This window comes from Panthera onca, chromosome B1, assembly GCF_046562875.1.
Source record: "Panthera onca isolate mPanOnc1 chromosome B1, mPanOnc1 haplotype 2, whole genome shotgun sequence".
Lineage (NCBI taxonomy): Eukaryota > Metazoa > Chordata > Mammalia > Carnivora > Felidae > Panthera > Panthera onca.
In genome coordinates this window covers 174,390,561-174,414,997 of record NC_138342.1, presented here as the reverse complement: position 1 = coordinate 174,414,997, position 24,437 = coordinate 174,390,561, and positions in this window count along the sequence as shown.

The window sequence follows — 24,437 nt, the reverse complement described above, 5'->3', positions numbered from 1 at the left end:
AGTTATTCACTAAAAAAAAAAGAAGTTTTTTGCTAATTTCATACCCTCTAATTTAAAGATATTAAAGATAAAACAACAATGAAGCAAAAAACACCACAAAATTAATAAAATAATAAAACCTAATCTTCTTGGCTTTCTTACTGTGGACTAAATGCTTTCTGTTCACTCGATTCCTCTCGCCTCTGGCAGGTGGGCACTGTGTGATGCCTGGTTAACAAATGAATAAATGGAGGGGCACAGAGGTTAAGTAGCCCAAGTTTAAACGGCTGGAAAACAGACTTGTTTACTAGCCTACAATCTTTATTCAGCTTGTTGAAAATTAAGCTGTTTTTACTTTCTCCACTGACTTTAGCCCACTCCAGGTTTGTCTGTTTTCCTTGTATCTTTCCCGTATCTATCTACCCTTTGTTCTGCAAGGGTGGATGCCTGTTATTTATAGTCCTTTAGAGTTGCAACATCTATTCTCTGTGAGGCTTTCCCCGAGGCATCATCTTTCTTAACTAATTCTTTCACCCTGGTGGCTAGAGAGGTTCTTGTTCAGGTAATACAACTGCTTGGGTGGTGGGGTACGTCTTTCTCACTAAAGTCTGGGCTTAGCTAGAACAGAGAAAACGCGCTATCCATTCTCTGATTTAAGCTCATTCTAATTTTTGTCTAATGTTCTGAAGCTGCCCTTACCTCTTTTTTCCGCTACTGGGGAGTCTATTATAAGGCCTGGTTGCTACCCCCATCACCTGGATGGATGTGCACCAGCTCAGGAATGTTTGCGCTAGCCGTGGCTAAGTTTAGGCCACTCCGTCTCTCCCAGGCCTGCCTATCAACACGGACTACTGCTGCTGCTCTTTCTGCTGCTTACATGCTTGTCTCCGACAGTCTATCCACCCAAATCAGAAATACTGGAGCAGGAATAATTTTTAAAGTTTCTCCAGGTGGTTTTAATGCAGCAAGAGAGAGGATCCCTCTTTGGATCTGGCAGCGTAGTCTAAAAAATGGATGCTTTTGAGTCACTGGCTGACATGCTGTTGTGCTTTACAGAGAAAGCATTCTGATCGGTTTGATCAAAGGCCTGTCATTCCATCTCTCTGCAAGTACATACCTGGAAAAGGGAAAAGAAAATTAACACATTTAAAAAGTATTAGAGGGGCGTCTGGGTAGGTCAGGCTCTGAGCATCGGCTCTGTGCTGACAGCTCAGAGCCTGGAACCTGCTTCGGATTCTGTGTCTCCCTCTCTCTCTGCCCCTCCCCCGATGCTCGCACTCTGGCGCGCTCTCTCTCTCTCTCTCTCTCTCAAAAACAAATAAGCATTAAAATAAATTTAAAAAGTATTCGAAATGAACCAAGCAGGATGATAATAATACTGATAATAATAAATTAGCAATAATTTAATAATAAATAATAATACTGATAAATAATAAATTAGCAATAATTTAATAATAAATAACAATACTGATAATAATACTGATAAATAATAAATTAGCAATACCAAAATACCAATAATAATACCAGTATTAATAATAATAAAACTAACGTTTATGAACCATATTGTATGCCAGATACTGTGCTCGTTGCTGAAAGTATTTCCATCACATCTTTTCATCTAAAGCTGTTCTTATGATATAGGGGATTATTATTTTCATTTCACAAATGGAGATCTTAATAGACACATTAATTTGACCAAGGTGACACAGCTGGTAAGTATGAAACCGGGATTTTAAACAGGCAGCCTGACTCCTTAATCCGCATAATTAACCACAACAGAATGTAGGGTGGGAAATTTATGGGGAGAACTTAGCCTAAACCTAAAGCATTAATGTTTAAATAGCAAATATAAACAAGCAGCAGAGGATTGGTACAACTTAATTAATAAACTTTGTTTCCCTATATCCACGTCTGAAGAAAGAACTCATCTTCTTTTCAAACAACCGTGAAACATTCAGAGAATGGATTCCGTTCTGACCCCAAAATTGAAAAAAAGAAATTATGCAAGCCATATTTACTGGTGAAAATAAAGTTAAAAATTCACAGATTTTAATAATATAAACAAGTATACAATTCTTCCCCAACCTAGTCTCTTACCAAAAAGTACATAATCCCAAACAAATCCCAAATAAGAGAGGAAATCATAAGTAGAATTATGATTCTATGTAATATAAGAACGTGGAAGTTATACATTTAAAAAATACTTTGATATGCAGTCAGATAAGTACTTCTTATCTCAAGATGGGCAAAACCCTATCTTAAGAGTCTTCCGTTTTAACAAGAAAGAATTATAAAAAAGTCACACTTCTTCTAAGAAGGTAAAAATAAAGAAAACAAAGCTGCCTTTGGATACATTAGGTGTTTGTGTGTGACCTTCATCCATATCCTTCTAATGGAATGGAATAGAAAGGAAATATTGTGTAGACTAATACCTAAAATCGAATTATCACACCATAAGATTATATATTTTCTTTTGTTTCTTCCTTATTGACGTGACAGGCTATTTCCTTATAAAAGTCACTTAAGTGGGCCTGACTCTTAGAAACCCAGGATTACCTGCCATGTGGTATTCTGTGTTCTTTGAAGTGATTGTAAATTGTACTGGTAAATTCCAGGTTTCACAGGTAAAAACATCTAATCTATAAGTAGTAAGATCCCTCAACAATTCCATTTCTAACATTGTCCTAAGTGGGTATTCACTTATATTATTTTAAATATATTAATTTGTGTGTATGTATTTGAATGTGTATATACACAAAAAATGCTATATCCATATTTCATCCATTCTTGGACTGATTCTCTTTTATCTTCCATAAAATTCTATTAACTTATCATGTTTCTAATCACATTTACAATTATCTTAAGGACCCTAATGTAAAGAGTGTCAGGCACTGATAATTTCATTAATTTCTGCCAATGTGCAGAAATCATTAATTTAACATTCACGTACTCGAGTAATTGAAATAACCTCTTTTTCTACGCTCTCCAATGGTTTTCCTCCTGCTTGAATTTTTTTTCTGTCTTATCATTGCTAGCAACATTCTTTTCCTTTTCTCATCTGTAATGACCTTTTGTTAAAAGTTAATTTTTTTTTCTCCATCTTCAGGATATTACATTAATACCTTTCGGGATTCTGGTTTTCATTTCAGTGGGGGAGCATCATTTTCCTTGTTTTTGTCTGGTGCTTTAAATTACTGATTACTTTTTTTCTGAAAATTCCTATTTTCTACCTTGTATTACACTCGTGTGTGTGCATGTGTATGAGTATGGGGGTGAGTGCTTAATCTCCACTCCTAAAGTGTGCGCTCCTCAGGGAAGATTCCATGTTTGCCTTATTTGGGTGTTCTCCTGAGCATACAAAATATATATGTATATATACATATAGTACAGGACTTTGCACATATTAGTTGCTAAATAAGCATGTTAAATGAGATACAAATGATGCTTTTGATCTTTTTATGTTTAAAGCTTATTGATTTTGAGAGACAGAGAAAGAGAGAGAGAGAGAGAGAGAGCTGGGGGCAGGGCCGAGAGAGAGGGAGAGAGAGAATCCCAACTCGGCACTCAATCACACAACCCTGGGATCATGACTTGAGCTGAAGTCAAGTCCAACCCTCAATCAATTGAGCCACCCAGGTGCCCCGATGCCTTTTATCTTCTGCAACTTCCTCATTCTCATTTTGCTTTCCTTGACTTCTCTGCATATAGCATGCCTAATTCAGACACCTTTGTGGAAGATGTGTTCTCTACAGGGACTGACCATTCAGTACCAGAAGGATTACAAATATTATTCCTTGATGAAAGCTAAGTTGTTGTTGTTGTTGTTTAATTAAAGCTGGGACTTTGTAAAATCAATGGAGGAATATGCAAATAATCATATCTAGTTCCCTGAACAATGAACTTAAACTTCTCTCCCTAGCCCACCTGCCACTTCAGTTTAGGTTTTACAAATGTTTTATATAGTTCAATGCTAATCAGTGATTTTCTAGAAAGACTTAGCCAGATGTGTGATTTCTTTAGCTTTATGATGTCTTGCTTGACTTGAAAGTACCTTTTTATCCATTGAAGTGGCTGTAAGTTGGACTCGGAAATGTTGAGGGAAAATTTGTCTTAAAAAAACACAATGGACCAACCCACAAAGTATGTAAAATCTGATTTTGTAACATGATGGTAGCATGCATATATCCACAGGGGCTGAGCATTTGGTTTTTGGATGCACTGATGTGATGCTATAATCTGTAATGCCAAAGAATATGACTCTTATGGCTACGTAGTCATGTTTGGGCAAGGCCCATCCAAGTTTCCATCCTCTGAAGAGGTGGAAAAATAAACTTGTTTTATCTCTTTACACTCTGCTTTGTTCTAAGGCTCTTGGAGATTTACCACAAGCCTTGCCTGATTAATGTACAGTTTTAACCAAGTTGACATTCTGATGTTAACCTCAGTACTTGCTTGCTCGGAAATATTGTGACAACTTTATACAGAAAGACAGACTCTTCAGAGACAGCCATATAACTTCCCTAACCATGGGATTAATCTTTTTGTAACTTCATGAGTTCTTTCTGCAGAATATTTCTGCTCTAATTCTTCTGGGCACATCCAACCTTGGGGTCTCAAATAAACCTAGTCTAGTTCCCTGGGAATTACCTACTTTTTCATTAAGGCAGCACAGGTAGAGAAGGAATTACAGATTACCTTATTGAATTTATTTGAATTTGTGTGAAATTCATCTGTATCCTTCTGTCTCTTGCCTTTTTTTTATTGGTAATTTGAACTGATTCCCAATTCTCTGTTGAACTGTACATTATTCAGCTCTCTGTACAAAGCGGAATTTATGTACTCCGATGTACTTCCCCTTTATGTTTATTCAGTGGGTAAGTATCACTTATTCTTGTGCTTATAAATTAATTTACATGAAGAACGTGTAACTACTCACTGGGGTCTTCCAATATTAGGAAAGATTACTTACACTGGGCCCCTTTGGAGAAGGAAAAATTCTCTAAAACATATCTCATTCTTTGTAGAGTCTATTATTGTTTAGCCAATATTTTCTCCCCCTCCTCCTGCCATAGAAGGAATATAATATTAATTCTGGACTTGGACACATCACTTGGCTAATGAAATGTGGGCAGTTACGATGGTATCTATATTTCCACTAGTCCTCTTGTATTCCTGCCCACCATGATGAAACAGTATGTCCCAGATGATAGCTGTTCTTCTACGTTGGGCTTTGACTAAGAAGATGGGAGACAGTTCTGACCCTGACTTGCTCCCTGAAAAGAGTTGACGTAGCTGACCTGCAGACCAGTGTGTGAGAAAGATGTTGGTGGTTATAAGCGGCTGAGATCTGAGATTGTTTCTTATGAAGCATGTTCACAAGGGACATGTGCCCAGAGGGAATTCAGAATTGTTACGGACCAGCGACTGCCCTGTGCCTCCCTTTTTCCACTTTTCCCAATGAGATTATTTATTGCTTTCATCCTGGTCTTGTTTTATCTTTATATGATGTGGTGTGTGTGTGTCTGTGTGTGTGTGTGTGTGTGTGCATGCTCAAAAGAAGGTACAAATAACTTTTCTTTTAGCTCACGGGCATGTAGTTCAAGAGAAATCATATCTGGACTTTCTGTAGAGGCTAGTACAAGATCCTGGACTTCAAGTCTGATGTCTTCAGGAGTGTTCTCCTCAAGGAAGGTATGAGTTTATTTTAAAAGCAGAGGGTAGGTGTATCAATATTTGAAATAAAAAAAGGATGGATTGCGGTAGATTACATTTTTAATCAGCAAATATTTATTCTTTTCTCCCCACCATGGGACATAACTACCATTGACTCCCATCCGTGTTTGGTTTGACCATTTGGCCACATGACTTACTATGAACAGGGGGACATGGCGGGGAGTGAGTACTGTGCCGGTTCCAAAGGAAGGCTGTAAGAGGCATTGAAAGTTTCAACCAGCCTTCTTGCACTCCTCGTAAGAATAGTGCACACTGGATAGAAGCCACTTTGACCTTAGTGCTGTGGGTCAGAAAGCACACGAAGCAGACCTAAACCAGCCGAGAGGCCATAGCCAACTCACAAAACTGTGAGTGAGGGGGAAAAAAAAGTGTTGTTGCAATCAACTGAGATTGAGATCTTTTTCAAAGAGGTACTATTGCAGCAAATGGTTGCCTACTTAAACTTTTGCTTAGAGAAGGGCTAATGCCCACAGGTAGTTAGCATTTGAGCTAACCTCATATCTGTCCAGACAGTTACATGTAGAATATATCAAATTCAAAGAAGGATTATTCTGGAAAGCATTAAGTAAATTAAGAACTAAGAAGCTAGTTCCAAACACATTCTGCTATTCACCAGGCACGGGGGATGCTTGCCAGAAGTCTTACTCAGGTCCATTGGTAATTTTTCCATGTGTATAACATGCAGTGGAATGCAGGGTGCACCTACCTCACAGGGCAATGGGCGCCGGTCCAGGTAGGGGTAACCTGCGCTTCCAGCATATTTCTGGAAGTAGATCCAAAGCATTAATAACTCATGACCTTGTAAACATAATATGGTTGGGATAGGCACCACATTGTTTTGTGAAAAATGACCACAAACTTCTTTTCTAGGATATTTATCTCTAGCCTCAACCTCATCCTTCACTCTGTAATCATTTATAACTCAATATATAAAATCTAAGTGTGTGTCTAATGGATATAATTCACTGCAAACTAAATATGTATAAAAAGCTCATTGTTTGCCCTAAATTTCACATTATTATCTTTGGTACTGTTATTGAATTAAACTGTCAACACTTAAAAATGTTTAAAAGTAGCAAGAGTTTAAGAATGCAGGAGGTCTGTGAATGTGAGCGTGCTCTGGCTACAGTATCTGTCACTGATCGATTGCCAAGGTTGATCTGGCTGATCTGGCTGGCTAAGAGGTTGCCCTCTTCCGCCCTCATCACTTCATGTGCATCGCTCCTGAAACTGTGCTCTCAGTGGAAGAGGGTCATCTCCCCAATGGGGAAGGACCTTTCTTCCACCAAGGGTTTATGAGTAGCTGTGGTCCCCTGTTAGAGCCTACAAATAAGCTCTCAAGGATGCATGTGGTCTAAATGATTATTTTATAATGTAAATATAATAATATAATATAATATAATATAATATAATATAATATAATACATAGTCCCCAGAGGTGCCTGGGTGGCTCATTCAGTTAAGTGTCTGACTCTTGGCTGTGGCTCAGGTCATGATCTCACAGTTCATGAGATAGAGCCCCGAGTCAGGCTTTGTGTTAAGCATGGAGTCTGCTTGGGATTCTCTGTCTCTCCCTCTCTCTATGCCCCTTACCTGCTCTCTTTCTCTCTCTCAAAAATAAAAAAATAAACATTAAAAAAATATACACAGTGCCCAACTCACAGTCCTTCGACTTTTGATGGTGTGAAAACAATGCCCATTTAGTAGAAACTACTTGGAATTTTGAACGTAGACCTTTTCCTGGGCTGGCAATATGCAAGATGTCTCTCTCTCTCTCATGATGCTAGGCAGTGGCCACCGTAGTGCCCCATTAGCCCCGTGATCACAAGGGTGAACAATGAATACATATGCAACCATTCTGTACCCATACAGTTATTCTGTTTCTCATGCTCAGTACGTGCCCAATAAATTACATGAGATATTCAACACTTTATTATAAACTAGGCTTTGTGTTAGATGATTTTGCCCAACTGTAAGCTAATATAAGCATTCTAAGTACGTTTAGAGTAAGCTAGGCTAAAATATGATGTTCAACAGGTTAGGTGTATTGAATGCATTTTCAGTTTCTGATCTTTTCCATTTATTATGGGCTTTTTTACATTTTTTATTTATTTATTTTTTTATGATTTATTCTCAGTTGTTTTTATTTTTTTATTATTTTTTTTAATATATGAAATTTATTGTCAAATTGGTTTCCATACAACACCCAGTGCTCATCCCAAAAGGTGCCCTCCTCAATACCCATCACCCACCCTCCCCTCCCTCCCACCCCCCATCAACCCTCAGTTTGTTCTCAGTTTTTAACAGTCTCTTATGCTTTGGCTCTCTCCCACTCTAACCTCTTTTTTTTTTTCCTTCCCCTCCCCCATGGGTTTCTGTTAAGTTTCTCAGGATCCATATAAGAGTGAAACCATATGGTATCTGTCTTTCTCTGTATGGCTTATTTCACTTAGCATCACACTTTCCAGTTCCATCCACGTTGCTACAAAAGGCCATATTTCATTCTTTCTCATTGCCACGTAGTATTCCATTGTGTATATAAACCACAATTTCTTTATCCATTCGTCAGTTGATGGACATTTAGGCTCTTTCCATAATTTGGCTATTGTCGAGAGTGCTGCTATAAACATTGGGGTACAAGTGCCCCTATGCATCAGTACTACTGTATCCCTTGGATAAATTCCTAGCAGTGCTATTGCTGGGTCATAGGGTAGGTCTATTTTTAATTTTCTGAGGAACCTCCACACTGCTTTCCAGAGCAGCTGCACCAATTTGCATTCCCACCAACAGTGCAAGAGGGTTCCCGTTTCTCCACATCCTCTCCAGCATCTTTTTACATTTTTTAAATGTTTATTTATTTTTGAGAGAGAAAGAGGGCAAAGTGTGAATGGAGGAGGGGCAGAGAGAGAGAGAGACACAGAACTGGAGCAGCCTCCAGGCTCCAAGCTGTCAGCACAGACACAGAGCCCGACGCAGGGCTTGAACGCACAGACCGTGAAATCATGACCTGATCTCTAAAGTCGGACGCTTAACTGACTGAGCCACCCAGACGCCCTACATTTATTATGCATTTATTGGGGTGTAACCCCATGGTAAGTCCGGGAAGATTTGTGTGTATGCGTGTGTGTGTGTGTTTATGTAACTGTTTCTCAAGCGAGAATAAGAACATACAAATTTCAATAATAACAGAAGCCTGAGTCTAATCTCATAACAGAGGTGGAAAATATTGAAAAGGAATTGAGGCAGGAGGAAAAAGAAACAAACTAAGTTCCTTATCTCATACAAGCAAGGAATCAAGTATAATATTGTTGTCCAATTTGATAACAGAGGCTCAAGTACGTGTGGTGAGGTTCTCTGTATTTTCCAACCCCATCTCGACCCCGTGCACAAAAAATATACTTAATGATCAATAAATGGTCAGAGTTGAGTATTGAACTGTGTGAATTACTTTTTCTACACTTGCAGAATCCCAAGGCTTGAGCCTACCCCAATCACATTATAGAGGAGAGAGGGAATAGGTAGCATATACAACCTGAAGAGGTTCGAGAAAGAAAACAGGGAGAAAGTATGATCATGACTGGACGAGTGCAGGTGGTTTCAAAGAGAGAAGTCCTATGGAAAGAAAAAGTCATTCAAGTCGGATTTTCTAAAATCTTGGTTGTTATAGTTGTAACGTAGTATTTTTTTCACCTTACCGAAACACTTCAGTAAAATCCATAGTCCTTATCAAAATCCTTCTGGATCTAAAGCCATACTTTTGAGAAGATATTCAGGTGGGTAGAAGTGGGACAACAAAAGTACACCCAGAAACATGTATGTTGCTTGTTTTTTAACTTAAAGAAAATTACTAATAAAATTAAGAGCAAGACATTAGGAAAAATAAAATTAAATAATATGTGGTCTGTATGAGGCAGAAAACAAGTCAAATGTCAAGGAAGGATAAAAAGCAAGATGACAGAAGTAAGTCCCAATGTACCACTTATGACAACAACTAATAACCAGGTTAAAATACAAAGATACTGAAAGTGACTTATGAAAACAAACAAAATAACCTACAAAGGGACATAAAAAGGATGAACAAAGGGGCACCTGGGTGGCTTAGTCGGTTAAGTGTCACGATGGACAGGATCGTCATGATCGGCTCAGGGCACGAAGGGCTCAGGTCATGATCTCGTAGTTCATGATTTCAAGCCCTGTGTTAGGCTCTGTGCTGACAGCTAGAGCCTGGAGGCTGCTACAGATTCTGTGTCTCCTTCTCTCTCTGCCCCTCCCTCGCTCACGCTCTGTCTCTCTCAAAAAAAAAAATAAAGATTAAAAAAATATTTTTTAAAGGATGAACAAATGTGACAGACACAACATATCAAACAGAAATAAATGGGAATTAAAAATAATTGCATCCAAAGCACAGAACATAAAATGGACGTAAAATTTCATAAGGCTATTATGCCCAGTCTGTAAATAATCACACACTGTATAACATATAATCGAAGTGTATAAATAAAAGTATTGGAAATGAAGGGAACATGAGAATAATACCAATAATGAAATTAATGTCTATTGAGCATATCATGTGCCACTGTCCCAATTGCTGTATCACCATTACCTCTTAGCCTGATGAAGCTGGAGATTATTTTTGTTTTGTAAATGGAAACACTAAACTTTAGAGACAAAGACTAACGGGACGGAAGTGACAGAACTGGTATATGGATAGATAAATAGAGGGTAGGTAGATAGAAAAATAAAGACACAGGTCTGCATACATATTATAGATATATGTGTGAACATATATGCAAAAATTCTAATACTAACAAGTTTAAGTATGACGGAGGTGCATGAAGCCTTGGTTGGCCCTGGAATGAATGTCCCATCTCACCTTTCAGTAGTTTAGCAAGAAGCTGCGTAGCAAGTGCGAGTTGTTTCAATGAAAGATCAGGGGGCCTCTGGCTCATTCCCAAGGCTGGGCTCCAAAGCTCTCCTTTTCTTACAGAGCTTCTTACGCTCGCCTTCAAGGTCTCTTTGTCGCACAGGCCATTGGGCATTTTCTGTCCCTACTAACGCCCCGTAAAGAGGTAGAGCAGCCAGTGTTGGAGCCCCTCTCCTAGGGGGTCCAGCCACATCACACGCAGGCCCTTCTCTCAGCAGGCTCAGAGAGTCGAGGAGATGGTGAATGTTCTGCTGCTTCTCTGATTCTCAGTGTCCATTCAGCACCAGTGGTGCCAGTCCACAGCCCTTTGGGTGACAAAGAATTACTCTGTTGTCCACCATAACCAAGGAGAGTTGATCGTAGAAGTGCTAAGATGCTTTTAGAAAATACGTTTTACAAATCATTGTATTGCACTGACGGAGAACAATAATGTCAGGGGGTGCCCGAATATAGTTAAGGCCTATTGTTCGAGATAAATCAGGAACCAGTGAATATTTTCTCAATATAACAAAGAAATCATTTAAGGGCCATCAGCGAGCATCATAATAGTGGAAGGTGGATGCCTTCCATTTAAAATAAGAAACAAGGCAAAGATTTTCATTGTTGTTTTTTTTTTTTAAAGATGCTCATTGTTATTTACATTATTTTGCTCATTGTTATTTACATTATTTAAGCTTGTTTGGGAAATTCTAGCCAACCTAAATGAAGCAGAATAAAATAAAATGTGAAACAGAATTTAATTATGACCATTTGTCAATAACATGATTTTGTGGAAAAACTAGATTTCAAGTCCTTTAATTCATCCTTGTCTAAAATTAAAGGAAAAATCAGAGGCCACACAATTTTTGATAGTTGAATCTTTCAGAGATTAATACATTTTGACCTACAGATCCCAGTGTTTCAGATTCTACAGCGCTGAGCTCGCTAGTCCATTTCATGATATAGACAAGAAGTGCTAGAAAAGATTTCGACATGGTTACCTTGAATCTACACCACATAGACATGAAGGATGTTGGGGTGAAGGCCCTTTCTATCAGGTTTTTATTTATTCTGTATCTTGTCATCAGAATATTAAAGCATGGCTAGTTTGTTTGCAAGAAGCTGTCCGGTGTGAATCTACTTGAAATGCAATGAATAATTATCATAGAACCATTAACCTTGAAACTGTAATTCTTGTTTACTTGCTTGCTATAGAAAACTCTTGTCTTTTCTTTTGTATTATATAAGTGTCACATGAAGTCAAACTTTTGATGGTTAACGTGCACTTTAGCTTCAATGTTCTTGTTACAACAATTAGTTAATTTAACTAATTCATTAATTCAACTAGTAGAAGACTTGCATCAATTACAGGACAAGAAAGCAAAATGGTGATTATAGGAGAAAAATTTTTAAAATGCAAAGTAGAACCTTAAAAGATTCCTTAAAATCCTTAGCATTGATAAGATTCCTAAAGGTCCAAGAGTTAAGTACAATTTTTAAATTTAAATTCAAGTTAGTTAACATACAGTGTAGTGTTGGTTTCACGAGTAGAACCCAGTGATTCATCTCTTACATAAGACACCCAGTGCTCATCCCAGAAAGTGCCCATTCATTCAAGTACATTTTTAAAGTATTTTCTAGAGACGAGATGTATCCATTAATAATTTATTTTAAAATTCTTATTCTTACAATAGTTGCCAAAATTATTAAATAACTAGAATCAACTTTAAAAATAAATTGCAAGAACTAACAGCAAAATCTTTAAAGTTTTATTGATGGAATTAAAAGGAGAATTGAGTAAATGGAAAGGTAAAACATGTTCTTGCATTGGTAAGTTGAAACAATTTAAAAGTTTTTTCAGATTAATTTTTCCATGGAAATCCCAAAGTTTGTTTTTTTCTCCTGAAATTTGACCATGTAGAGTAATAAGGTGACATAAATACCCAAGAAAGTTTTGAAGATGAAGAACAATATAAGACATGGATGTACATTATAAAACTATAATAACTAATATGATGCTTTTCTAGAACAAAAATCATCAGATGGATCAATGCAGTAGAATAAAAGGCACAGAAGCTGTTTCTATAGATACAAGTTCATTGTCTGATAAAGAAATCATTTCAGACTACTGGACATTAAAGAAATAAATGCTGCTGGGAGAATTAAGTAACCATATAGAAAAAAACTGAAAACTCCATTATGTTAAGAAAAATTTGTAGGTAGATTAAAATGTTACATGTGAAAAGAAAATAAGAATCTATAAAAGCAAAGACCATGTATGTATGTTATTTTAGAACAAGGATTTTCTGAGCACAAGGCAATGGATAAGATTTGGCCACATGAAGACAAAAATGGACATGTCAAAAACTGAAAAATATAATGTAAAAAGTATAGGCAACAAGTATGGCATTTAATATGCTATCATAATGAAGTTGTTCAAATAGAAAAGGAAACACCCAGGGGCGCCTGGGTGGCTCAGCCGGTTAAGCGTCCGGCTTCGGCTCAGGTCATGATCTCACGGTTGGTGAGTTCAAGCCCCGCATCGGGCGTGCTGATGGCTCAGAGCCTGGAGCCTGTTTCGGAATCTGTGTCTCCCTCTCTCTCTGACCCTCCCCTGTTCATGCTCTGTCTCTCTCTGTCTCAAAAATAAATAAACATTAAAAAAAAAAAAGGAAACACCCCAAAAATGTAGGAAGGAGGTTTCACATATCTCAAGTTGCTAATAAACATAATAAAAATATTCAGCTTCAATATCAAGCCAAAAATATAAACTAAAACAAAAATTAGATACTATCTAGTATCTAATAGATACTATCAAGTTTTTTTTCAGATTTGGAAATGCTTTCTATTGCAATGGTGACTTGGAAAAGGCGCTTGCTCACATGCTGCTTCTGACAGTGAAATTGGTATGGACTTTCAAGAAATACATTGCTAAACCTAACAAGAGATTAAAATAAATTCATGTTTTTTCATTCGGTGGTTTCAGCTTGAAGAATTGAAGGTAAATATTGCCAAATATGTGGAAAAGATCTACATATCAAGTCACTGCAGCATTGTTTATAATAGTAAGGGTAAATAAACTAGTGGTCACCAATAATAAAATGGCCAAATAAATCATGGTCTCTCCAGATTATTGGCTGTCCTTAAACTATTAACAATTATTTTTAAAAACGTGATCTAGTTCTACAATCATCATATGTGAAAGTCAAGATACAGAACAGTATAGAGAGCTTAGCTACATATATACGATATCTATTTATCATCAATCTATCTGTCATCTAAACAAAATATTGATAATGTTTATCACTGGAGGTAGAAATATTATACTTCTATTTACTCTTCTATGATTTCTAAGTCCACTAGTGAAGTACCTGGTAGTGAGTGGGCAGACGTTTTCACCACTACTTAGATGGGGAAAAATCAAGTGAAACAAATTTTATTTTCATTCAGTCACTCATACATTTCTTTTATTATTTCTTTATTAGTACATCGTCTTACTTACAAGCTCTCCTTCCTACGGGATAGTTGAGGAACTTAACTTTGTCAGTGGACAATATCTCAGTGTCTTCTTTTTTAAACGATTTTCTTTCAGTTCAAGTTTTTAGAGTTGAACCTACATCATTCTCCTTCCAGGATGAGTCTTGGTGTATGGGGAAGGGTCTTGTGCCCTCAGGAGGATGGAGAAGGGTTCTGTTGCTTCAGACTAGTGTCGTACTCTCTATGAAGTGATGATTAGGTGAGTCTCTGTCAATAATAGTCTCTGGAAGATGATGGCGCAGGTGGGCATCTCAGCTGACATCTGTTGTTACTGTCTGTCGCTGGTAAACACGTGGTCTGTTTTCTCCTAGTTGATTGGAGGGCTGTTCTGAGTTATATATAACCTTAAAATCAGCTCAGATTTACCATTTGCCACCTATTCCTTAGCTACAGCATCTCTCCTGGGTCCTTAGTCCTGGGATGCACACCCCACTTCTAAGACAACCAGTATCATCAGCTACTTTCCACATCCCTTTACAAAGCGAACAGGATTTTGCAGATGATTTCCAGGCTATGCAGGAGCCCAGCAAGTCTCTGAGCAGATCTGTTCTGGCCCTCTCTTTGCTGAACTTTGTCATAGCATTTATTTTCCTATTTGTTAGGTAGGTATGGGGTCCACCTGGAGAAATGGTCTAATCCCCAAGTCCCAAGTGGGCAGGTGGAATTCAGAAAAACAGAGAACACTCTGAGAACATAAATTGCATAGCATTTCACAAATATAGTAATACTCATTATACTTTAATGTGGGGTGCTGTCACTTTTGTTCATGTTTAAACTACACTATGAGTTAATCTCTTTATAGACCATCATCTAAACAGTCTGTATATTGGAGTAGCTAAACTCAAAGTTTCTGTCTAGGTACCAAATTCTATGAGAAGCACGCATATTTCAGTGACAGTGATCAACTTGTCCTGGTTTTGACTGGGACTTTACCATTTTTAACTCTGAAAAGTTCAGAACCAGGCAGCCTGGGATGGTTGTCACGTCTGCCTATATTTAAATATCCATTCAGTAATCTCATAAAGTAATTTCATGTTCTAAGTTTCAAGCTGGGAATCTAGAATATTGACAACGCATCCTCATCAGCGCCTTCTCCAAAGTTTCATGATGAATTCATCTGTCCTTTCATGGATAGTAAGAAGGAACAAAAGACCCCTGACCTTTGATGGGCAAGATCTAAGGTTGCATGACCAAACATCATTTCAAGATATCTCAGAGTCTTCAGGACGTGAGGATCATCGTCTGAAACTGTTATGTGAGGGTTATAAATATGTAATAGACTTAGCTTTTATAAAGCTTTATTTTCAACTTTCTTTTCCAATTGTATTGGGGGTGCCACTGACAAATAAAATTGCAATATAAAGTCTATAACATGATGATTCGACATAGCTATAACTAAGCAGAATATTTTCATAAAAATTTTAAACACATGCTTCTTATTTACCTTGTTTCAAAAGGACAGGTAGGAAAGAACTCTGTTTAGTTGCTGGGAGGCAATGTGGTGTAGGGGAAGACATATCAGCTTTAGATTAAATATTCCTAGTTCTAATCCCACCTGTGGTATTTTCTGTGAATATTTAAGAAGCCACAATCTCTTAGAACATAATTTATTTCATCTATAAAGTGTCCTTTATAGCTTGCTATGAATAATTGCTAGAAAACTGGAAATAACACATGTAAACTGCCTAGCTCAGTGCCCGGCAAATACTATGTACTTAATAAAAGTGGGGACATTTGTTTGTAATGCTGAATTCTTGTTTAGGTTTTGGTAGTTCTCCCCTTCCAGACTTTACTCAAGGTAAGGTCAGTATCTTCAATATACTCTGGAAGGAAACGCCATACCTGTTCAAGTGCTGGGTAGTCAGTAAATGTGGTGTTTCACACGTCCACCACAGTGTTGGCTTCCTTTTCAGAACTATTTCTATTACGCAAGTGGTTATGGAGAATTAACAAGGGCAAGTTTTTCAAAAGGAAGAGTAGCGTACTCTTCAAAGATCAGTATTATTAGTTCACCACCGTAGTTGGTGCGAGCCAACCTGCTGGACGGAATTCTCCTTTAGACCCAATGTTTTGGTAAAAAAACAAAGCAGAGTAAGTATGTAAGTAGTGGCACATCAAGGAAGCCTTTTCGTTGTTGTTGCTATGGGAGGGACTCCTGAGTGCTGATTGAAGCTGTTAAGAAGCTCACAGGTGGGCTAAAAGGTATAAATGCCCGCGAATCCATAGAGCCAAGTTTCTCACCTGCAGGTAATGAGGTAAGTAGTGTGCCTTGGGGACGTGCTAAGGGAGGAAGTATTGGGCACCTGTGTTCCCTCACCTGTGTCTTTGACCTTGGGTATATCCTCTGCCTCCTTATTGTGTTTTGCTTGTTTGCTTGCTTGCTTTGGGGTTTTTTGCTTGTTTGTTTTTGTTTTTGTTTTTGTTTTTGTATTAGAACAAAGATGAAGCCAGGGACTTTCTCCACTCTTAAAATCTGGGCCAAACTATGGGATCTAGTTCAACCACATATTAAGACTGTTAGCCACCTGTTAAGAAAAAAAACTGTCAATGTGTCATTAATATCTACCAAAAAGAGTACTAATAAATGAAACCAAAAAACAAGTTAGTATCATTAGCTCTTAAGATAATAAATTATTTTGGGGCGCCTGGGTGGCTCAGTTGGTTAAGCGGCCGACTTCGGCTCAGGTCATGATCTCACGGTCTGTGAGTTCGAGCCCCGCGTTGGGCTCTGTGCTGACAGCTCAGAGCCTGGAGCCCGTTTCAGATTCTGTGTCTCCCTCTCTCTCTGACCCTCCCCTGTTCATGCTCTGTCTCTCTCTGTCTCAAAAATAAACGTTAAAAAAAAATTAAAAAAAAGATAATAAATTATTTTAATAATTCACTTGCTAGGCGATCACATATGTCTAGAATATCTTAATTGCAGGGCCATCATAATATTTTCAGAAATGTAGAAGGAACTCTGAGGGAGGAGGGCATTTTTCTGAACTTCTTACTACTCAGAATGTAAAAATATTCAGAACTAAAAGGAATGATTCTTGAAATCTGAGCTTGAGACTTTATTTTATTACATAATTTAGGCGAGTGACATGGTTGACTCAGTCTGGGAAAGCTTTCAGAATTCTGGTATGAAGATCCTCTCAAATCCCCCTCCCCCCCCCCCCCCCCAAGACCTAGTGTCTGTGCATTCATACTGGGGCACTTGGCAAAAGAGGATGATCTAGAAGCAATCAAGGAAAGTGGCTATTAAGAGCTCACAGGCTTACTAGAGGGAGAAAAATGACTTTTGCTAAAAGCTAAATCTCTAAATATCCCCGAAGCTATTTCCCTCTTGGCCTATACATGTGGCCCTACGTATACATATTCATACTTTACCCCTGATGTGTGTGTGCGCGTGTGTGTTTTGTAACAATCTTTACACCCATTTAAATTTAGCACTTGATGAGCACTCGAATGGCTGAGTTAACAAGAAGTCACTAGAGCAATTTTGGCTCCTTGCCAAATCTTTGGGATTTCATCCGTCGGGGAATAATGTGCAGGACAGAAGCCAACCCCTAATTGTTTTGTTTAATTAGACCACTTAGATGGCTAAGCCAGCCTGGAGACCCCGTTTCTCTGCTCCCCCTCCTCCAGGTAGGATGGCTTTTGTCGGAGCCTCTTTCTCCAGAACCTTTATCATTTTGGACCCTAGAATTGAGATGAGGGTAAAGTTAGGGCTTTTGCACCATTTAGCTTTGGTTTCAGCATTTTGGGGAGCATTTCTCAAGCTGCTCCTCAGTTGCCCTTTTGTTCTGCTCCATGGTATGTGAAAAACTGACCTTCTTTTCCCTTCTGTTGTCAAGCAGAAGGTTAGCGGTCACTATGAGTCTGTAAAAAGTTTGCCACCTTTCAGTGGTGGTGCCTTTGTAGATATTTTTTGAGGGCCTAATATTGATGGATTCTCCTCTCTGCCACCTGTTAGATGAGGAAGTGTACGACTGTCAGATTACCATAAACTTGAGATGACAATGGAAAACAGAATTTTGTGGCACGTTAAAATTACACGTGGAATTGCTCGGATAGACTGAATATTCTGGAAGTCATCGGGTAATAACTGCCCTGCATATTCAGGGACCACAGTGTTTGCCTTCCTCTCACGCCAGGGATCACATTACAGGGGTGATGCGAGCCCATGCCTGCTCTGAGCTCCAATAAGAGGTGCAAATGAACACTTGGAATACTTGCAACTTGGCTTGGTCAAATGCGATGAGTTCTTTTTATCACCGTTTTAAAATAGCTCCTCAATATTCAACCAAATGTAACCTAAATGCGTTTGAATATTGGAAAGGGAGCAATGGGTGGTTCAGGCCAAATCCTCAGGCAGGTTGCTAATGGGATTAGGGAGTCCGAGATCCCTTATAAATTGTACTGGCTTCTCTGTGGTGGAAACACAGATTTAGATCTCAGGCCAAGAAAGGCTGGGGAGTTGTTTGACGGGAGTTCTCCAACAAGCCTGCCCCACCGTGTCCATAGAAACTGAGGTTTTACCTTCTAACTTGAGTGCATGCTCCCTGCGTACACAATCTTCCTAAGATGTCAGATTCAGAAGGTACCTTTCCCACCATGTGGCTCAATTCCTGCATCTTGGAGAGGTCACAAGATTTGCCCAAGTGCATATGATAGAGAAAGTTCATGGCAGGGTTGGCACTCTGTTTTCACCCACCCCACTGATGCAGTATCACGTTGATTTTTTTTTAATGTTTATTTAGTTTTGAGAGAAAGGGAGACAGAGAGCAAGTGGGGTAGGGGCAGAGAGAGAGAGGGAGGCCCAGAATCCAAAGCAGGCTTCAGGCTCTGAGCTGTTAGCACAGAGTCTGATGTGGGGCTCGAACTCACAACCCGTGAGATCATGATCTGAGCCGAAGTCATACGCTGAACCGACGGAGCCACCCAGGTGCCCCATGTTGACTTTGTTTTGTGTGTCCTTTTCCCATCCCCACTGTGATGCCAAATTAACTGCCAGTTACCTCTGTGATTTTGCACAAGCCAGGAAGGACCTGTGGGTAAAAGGTCCGTGCGTGTTTGGGTCCTGATCCGTGCATTTATTCACACAGATCCTTTAAGCAGTGACTGCAACAGCCACAGTGTTCTCCAGAGTGCGCCAGCTTCATGATTGTTTTATTACCCAACCTTATTACTGTCACATGAGGAGCTGACATTCCTTAGCTCGTAAATTAAATTCCTTATAAATCTGGGTGTTTTACTACTATGGGGGTGGCACAAAACTGATTTCCCCAGAGGGCAGGCAGTAGACAGAGAGTAACTCCTCTTTCATCAGGAAAGATATAGGAAGCCTTTTTTTTTAATTTGAAAATTTTATTTTATTTTTCAGAGTAATCTCTACACCCTATGTGGGGCTTGAACTCACAACCCCAATATAAAGAGTTGCACGTTCTACTGACTGAGCAAGCCAGGTGTCCTTAAGAAGCTTTTAACTATCTCCGAGGATGGGGAAATGAGACCATGGTCCAGTCAATCACAATTCCAGTTTCTCTCCTGCTGGAGGACAGGACCACATTGGAGTCGGTACAGGGCTCTATATATACCCTTAGATACATAACAGATTGATAATAACTTGTGTTTGTTGAGCCTTTAAGAAGCCAAGTATTGTGCTAACCGTTTAAAATATATTATCATATTTTAAAATCTTCACCATAGCCCAAGAGACGAGTATTATTATAATCACCATTTTGCAGGTGAGAAAACAAGGCTCAAAAAAGTTGGTTCTCCTGTTAAAGGTCTTTCAGAAACAGAGGAGCTGGCATTGAACACAGGCTGTGTGACCTCAAATCCTACGTTTGTGACCATCACGAACTCTTCCTTGAGAAACTACTGATCTGGGCTCCAGTTTCACAACTCGAGACACAGAAATCCAGAAAGACAGCATAGTTAAAGCAAACTGGTACCAAGCTGTGGGGAGGGTGTCCTGCCTTCCTGTTCGGGGTTACCCCACACTGGCTCTCATCAGTCTTGGGCAAATCATCTGTGCCCTGTGGCCTTGGCATCTCACCTGTAAAACTGAATCGTTAGATCATTTGATTTTTCTAGGATCCCTTCCAATTCTAACTTTCTGGAGTTAATTTGTAGCTGAGCCAAGGGCAGAAGGCAGATCACTAGGCTGACTGCTTATACGGAGTCTTAGCAGTCTTAGAATGTGGGTCTTAGAATAGATTGTGAGAAAATGCTTTTAAAGAGCATTTAATTAAATCTGATATTACTCTTTCTTGTTATGATACTTATTGAGTAAAAAGATACTAAAAATTTTTAAAAACACAAGTCACCTATAATTCTACCACAATTCAAATATATCACACTTAATAGTTCGGTGAATATATTTCCAGGAAGAATATCTCCTCCCCTCTTTTGGTATTCATATATATGCAGAATTTTTTAATGTTTGAAACAAATATGGGATATTATATAACCTGTTTTCAATTCCCAATATACAGTACAGTTTTCCTATTAATACCCTAAAAGATAAAATACAGTCGCAATTGCTGTGGAGTATTCCACTGCATGAATGCAGAATCATTGTTGTAACCTCTGTTTGCTTCCATTAAAAAAAATTATTTGGGGCACCTGGGTGGCTCAGTCAGTTAAGTGTCTGACTCCCGCTCAGGTCATGATCTCATGGTTCATGGGTTTGACCCCTGCGTTGGGCTCTGTGCCGACAGGTCAGAGTCTGGAGCCTGTTTTGGATTCTGTGTCTCCCTCTCTCTGCCTCTCCCCACTCACACTCTGTCTCTCTCTCTCTCAGGAATAAACATTGAAAAAAAAAATTTTTTAATATATTTTTATTAAGAGTAACTTGATATTCTTAGAACTAAATATTTCTACAAACACTGTTTTCCCTGGGATAAAAGAACATGAAAGACATGCTACATAAAAGATCATGTACTTCAAAGAAGATTTTAGATGCAAACTGTTAAAACGTCGCAGAAAGATATAGTTGTTTCCATTTTCATCAGTGGCTTAGGGGAGTACCTGTGTTCCCAAACCCTCATCAACGCTGGGTAGCCCTTAAACACGGACTAAGGAACCACTGTTGACGTCTCAGCGTGTCTTCAAGCCATGAGAGCACTGCCTCCCTACCTGCACAGACCCGGACTCTGCCACTCGCCACTTTGTGACCTTTCGCAACTTAACCTCTCTGGGTCAGTAAAATGGAGCCCATAACAGGACCTAACCCTAAGATTCCAATCTTTAGCCCATTTTTGTAGTCAAATGTTCTTCTTTTTCTTTTCCTACTTTTCGAGAAGTTTTTCCATGTTAGGAATATTACTCCTTTGCCTCTCATGTACTGCAAATAATTACCGTATTTTCAAAGGAGAACATGGTGTCTCCAAGAAACACCTTGTCTTCTAAGCTCTCGACTGTGTCTCGTTTTCATTCCTTCATCCTAACAAAGCTTTTTTCCTCTCTCCTTCCCCTTCTTCTTCTACTGCTTTTTCATTCCTGCTGAGTCGTCCATTTCATGCCTCTTTTCTCTTCGTGCTCAGTGCACGCCTGACTTAAATAAAATCATAGCTTGTGAACACAGGCCTCTGGTGAGAAAATAATTTCAAAAAAATTATTAAAACACTCGCCTCAGGTGTTTACCTCTATCTTTAAAAAAAAAAAGTTTATTTATTTATTTTTGAGAGAGAGAGAGAGAGAGAGAGAGAGAGAGAGAGAGGACAGGGGAAGAGCAGAGAGAGAAGGAGACAGAGAATCCTAAGCCTAAATACAGGGCTCAAACTACGAACGGTGAGATCATTACCTAAACGAAAATCAAGAATCAGATCCTCACCTGGTCAACCCACTCAACCTCAACCAACTGAGCCACCCAGGCACCCCACCTTAATTGTCTTTTATGATTCAGTTCATACTTTCTGAAACCTGTTGGAATTCTACCCCTCTGCTTTCTCCTTGAGGGAGGCAGCATTCTAGGTTAGGTCCCAGGATTTTTGTCCCAATGTATCAGACCTTTTCCTTGAGTGTGGGTGGGGCCTCTGACAATGATGGGATTTCACTCCTGTGATCAGGTCACGTCGTGTCCCAAATGTGAAGAGATTTGGTAGATGAAACTGAGGTCCCAAATCATCTGATTTGGGATTAATCAAAAGGGAGATTATCCCGGATGGGCCTGAGTTAATCAGTAAAAGCTCTTTAGAAGAGGGACTGGGCCTGTTATGCCCAGAATTCGTGATCCCCAAAGACCACCAGGGAGCCGAGTCCGATGCAAAAGCAAAGAGCCTTTATTCGAGCTAGCTCGAGCTCAATCCCCTGCCTGCACCGATGCAGCGGTGAGATACCGGAGAGAGAAAGAGTGAGTTTCAAAAGCCCAAAGGTTTTATAGGGATCATGGCCTTAGCCGATTGGCTGGGGAAGAAGGGTCGTGGACTCAGCCGATTGGCTGCCAAAGTGTGGTCCCAGATCAGCAATTATCAGCATCACCTGGAACTTGTTAAAAATGCAAATGTTGGGCCTGGTGGTCACAGACCTACTGAATCAGAAACTCCGGGGGTGGGGCTCAGCAATCTGTGTTTGAACAAGTCTTCCAGGAGATTCTGATGCACCTGAAGTTTAAGAACCTGTGTGTCTGAGGATCTCTAACATGTTTGGCCTCAGTGTATACAGAACGTTTCTCACTGGTCACCTATGAACCATTGGCTGTCAGCCTTGCTGTGCTATATAAATACCTAGCACCAAACACCATCCCCAGAGACTCTGATTAATTGGTTTGGGGAGGGGTAAAATGCTCCCAGGTCATTCTAAGCCTGGACAGGGTTGAGGGCTCCTGCCTCTGGCCCCTACCTCTTCTACTCACACTTTCCACGCCTCTCACACTCCCCTTCCTCCCACCTCAGACTTCAGAAGAATGCATCAATCGGTAGCCTGCTTTCTTAGAAAACATAAGTTACTCAAGGGGAGGAGGCATGTTCTGAGGTTTGAGCAGGAACTTCTTTCTGCGGCCATGTCAGGGACATAGTCACTAGTCAGCCTGCCTAGGTCTGCTCTCTCAGGCCTTCCTGAAGAGAATGATTCTCCTGCTGACTCTGAGAAAGTAAGCTGCCATATTGTAGGAGGGCCACATGGCAAGGAGCTGGCGGGGGGTGCCTTCAGGAACTGAGACCAGCCCTCACTGACAGCCAGCCAGAAAGCTGTACTTCAGTCCTACGACCAGGAGGAAATGAATTCTGCCAGCAACCCCACGAGCTTGGAAGCTATCACTGAGCTTCAGAAAAGACTGAAGCTTGACCAACACCTTGACCGAATCCATGTGAGACCCTCAACTTGAGGACCCGTCTGAGACATGAAGGAGTTTCTGACCCACGGGAATAATAAATGTGTGTTTTTAGGCCACTACGTTGGAGATAATTTGTTACATAGCAATAGAAACACCACCGTGCACCCCACCGTGCAGTCTCCTTTACATGGAGTGCTTGTTTTCTCCATGCTTTTACTCAAGGTGAGTACTTTGATAACGCGCTTACCTTGTTATCGTTGAAATTGTCTGACTGCATGTTGGTCTCCCTTAGAAAACTGTGGGTTCTATGACCGTAGAGGCCAGATTTCCTTCACTTTCTGCCCTCACAGTCTGACAGGCATTTGGAAAATGCGGAACCAGATCTGCGCTGTCCTGATGCAAAGTAGCAGAACTGCATATCTGTAAGCTGGTCAAGGGTCTTTGGCCAGCAGCAGCTTTCATACAGAGTCAAGAACACTGTCAAGCATTCACATAACTCTAAACTTGGCAGTGCTAGAGTAGAGGTGTTTTTGTTTTTATTCGTATCATTTTCATTGCGTAAGCCTATAGAAAGAGCACCTGACTTCCAGTGCCCACTACCAATTCACTGTGTGATCTCGGGTACGTCACCTGACCTCTCTGGGCCCTACTTTCCTCATCTGTAAATGAAATATTTGGACTCACTGGGTGATCGCTAAAGCCACTTAATTTCCAGCATTTTATCCTTCCGTGACGCTTCAAACTAGAGAACACATATATTTGAAAGAGAAGAGGAAAAAGTCCCAGGGAAAGGAGTTAAACACCACTCAGTAGACTTAACAATCTGTACTCAGGGGAGTTTCTTCCTCGATGAAGAAGAGAAACAACACCAACAAAATAATTATGAGGCAACATCAAAATAGCCCTCATCCAATAGGACAGCATAAGATATGATAAGAACATCTCAAGCCTTTTATTAAGTGGGTCACAACATTCATTACTCTGGCTTTGCACATACAGCAAAAGCTGTAGAACTCTGAG